Below are 3,233 nucleotides of genomic sequence, written 5' to 3' on the forward strand. Positions count from 1 at the left end.
CGGTCATAATTTGCGATGATTACCCAGAGCATTACATAGGATGGTAATAAGGGAGGTGTTAATCGGCACATGGTGGCCGGGTCGAAACAGTATGGGTAACCAGGAAGCTTATGACGGTGGAGTTGGGCCTATCTACAAACAATCGGTACTCATCGGAGGATGTGTCAACATTCGCCAACTCGGCGCTCTCTGGCTCGTTGTGTTGTGCAGTACTAATAGACACCGGCCTTCTGTGGCGATAGTCGTGTTAAACAAACGATTCAAAACAGATTAGATGGATGTGGGCCAACTCGAGCCAGGGCGTATCTTATAACCAGCTACCATTAGTCTATGCCGTAGCGGCCAGCGTTATCTCACCCATGGTGCCTGCGGGGACACATAAGATTTATAGTTCTCACCATCGTTTTCAGACGTTTTACGAGTGAACTAAATATCGACGTTCTTGCGGTGCCTTCAGATCCGACCCGTAAATCGATCAACAGAGGTAGTCACTTGCTACTATGCTTTCTCTAAGTAGCGAGATGACAAATAATTCCACAGGTCGAAATAATGAAAGGCTTACGGCATGCGCGCGTGAAGGTAGAATGCGAAGTTATTACATTTGTCCTCACGGAAGAATGTATAGAGCTGTCTCGGATCACATCCTGCCGTGGGGCGTACCCGTGACGGCGAAAAAGACTGGTGTCTTTTGGCACTCGCCGCCCAAAGGCGAGCCGGTCACCCCAGCGGGAATTTGTGGAATGGTCATACGACTTCCTTGCTTGCGATGCCGTAAGGTTGTATAGAGTGATTAGAGCAGGGAGGTGAGGTGTTTTCGAGCGGTTCATGTGATCGCACCGATCGGGCGGGACTTTGGCTAGCAAAGACCCATGACTTATGTGCGAATTTGATGGAAGAGCGGGAGAGATGCAGACCCAATCTGTACTTTGCCCCAGTGGGCCACACTTTTTTCTGATGTACGTATCCTGGATTAGATCGGTTACATTAAGTCGACGGGCCGGCGACAACAACTAACCGCCCAAGAGTCGGTAGTCGAGAGAGTAGTTAGTACATTAGTGGACCGAACGGAACTATAGTTTCAGCGATGAGTGTGTAATTACCAAAATAGTCTCTCAATATAGATACCGCAACAACCCGTGGGGAGACCAAACATACTCTGACATGATCATGGATGCTTCAATAAAATGCGTTGTCAGACCGGCTGAAGGTTTGGAGGATGTGCCGGAGGTGACAGATCAGGGACGGCGGCAGGTTTATCATCTAAACGAATCGTGGGATACTCCCGCAGCTTATGCCCGGGCGGGACTTATAGCGACCTTAATTGAGCGCCCTATATTTAAATGATACAGTCACATAACTAGCTCGACAGTAGCGGCGGAACACTAGAGAAAGTGTTCCAGTTACTGGCTTTAGGAAACCTGTGGTGTCACCCTGGAGCAATTCACACCTAAGGCGTTAAAGAGCATACGTCCTTCTAAATGGCATTCACTTACTGTGAAAAATCTGCGTCAATCATCCGCATAGTAATTAAGGAAATCCCAAATTGAGTGAATGAGGAATAATAATACGCAGTAGCTTTGTCTACAAAGAAAGGGTAGCACCGCCTAGGATGTCACGATGGTCGACCGATATGGCTGTAGGCATTTTTGAAACTCAACTCTCGAGCGCCCTAGTCCAGATGCAGGGCTAATCCGCCCCCATATGGTTCACAGCCACTGGCTATGCTGCCTTTCTGGAAGTGTCATCCTCTAAGTTAGACTTTTACAGGCGTAACTCAAGTGCCGGAAGTTACAAATTTGACCCCGGTTCGCGTCCCGTTGACCGGCATTTGAAGCTCCGAAACTATGTATCGACGAAATTGGATGTCTCTTTGACAAAACAATGACCGCTAGAAGCGTATATTACATCCGGTCAGACTGTTCCGGCAGTTATGAGATGCTGCAGTCGCCACACCCTTGCGCACGGAACGCCGGACGTTAAGGGCCGTCAATAGCCTGTTGGTAATGTTGTGCTAACCTTGACCAATGAGAATTCGTAGGTCTGCCGTGCTCTGGTGGCGTCTGCGGTTGAGACGGCTTTGATGTGCTGACTGAAATAAAGGTAACTTCAATTGGGCTCAAGAGCTCGGCTGCACCAAAGACTGCACTTTAGAGGGCGATATCCCACTTTGGATCTGGATCCGGGCCAAGAATAAACTCAAACGAAGGCGTCGCTGTGACTACGGATGGCGCTGTTCCTCGTCGATTTGCGCGTTTATGCTCGTAACGCGAAGCGAAGTTTTCTCATTGCGAACGCGCCCGCCTGCACTTGTAATCGCATAGCTGACATACTGGGCGTATAGTTAAAGGGGTATACTCGATGGTCGAGACTATGGCTTTGCGGGTATGCACGAGAGGTATAGTCAACCGTGGTCGGTACGTTTTCAAGAGATCAATCCCGGGTTATGGAATCGCATCATAAGGGTTACGGTAGACGGCTGCTCGCCACACAAGATATAACAGATTGAGGTCTACGTATAATATTGCCTACATCAGTTTTTAAATTGCCCTAAGTACGTCCCCCAGGTCCGTTTCCTGAACTGGCGGAGAAGCACAGCGTTGGATAAGCACTTATAGCCTATGGAAATGACAAACGGTAATCCCGCAGGAGTATAGACAATTTAATACTACTTGTCCAGGTATTTTAGCTGATTAAGCGATGACCGGGTGCACAAAAAGAGACGTTTTATGACATTAGCAAGACCGGAACACTACTAAGTGACATGCCAGCAAATTTGTGCATCGTATGTCAACACGGACTCGCTCCTCTGCGGCGTCTAATACCTCTGGGCGAGTCAGCACGACGGCAAATAGTATGGGACAGTAACCCAGCCTACCCCTCCGTTTTCTCGTACTTTATTACGTCGTGGTTGATTAACCTTGCTAGAAGCTAACGAAAGTAACTTTGAAGCTAGTTATTCAGGATCGGCGGGGGAAGTCAACCCTGACAACTCTTCACGCGACTGTCGCACTTACGGAACTGGCTGGCAATCAGACATCCAACGTGCACATCAGACATTCAGAATGAACTGGAGGATGGCTAATTAACTCACCAACTCGACTAGAAGTAGGCTCTTTTGAACTTCGCTCTTCCAGTTTCACTACTCTTACCCCGACAGATCACACCGTTGAGCACATCACGAAGGGCACGGCGGATTGAATACTTAGATGCGATGGGTGTCCATATAGACCGCA

This window comes from Callorhinchus milii, unplaced genomic scaffold (assembly GCF_018977255.1).
Source record: "Callorhinchus milii isolate IMCB2004 unplaced genomic scaffold, IMCB_Cmil_1.0 Scaffold395, whole genome shotgun sequence".
Taxonomy (NCBI): domain Eukaryota; kingdom Metazoa; phylum Chordata; class Chondrichthyes; order Chimaeriformes; family Callorhinchidae; genus Callorhinchus; species Callorhinchus milii.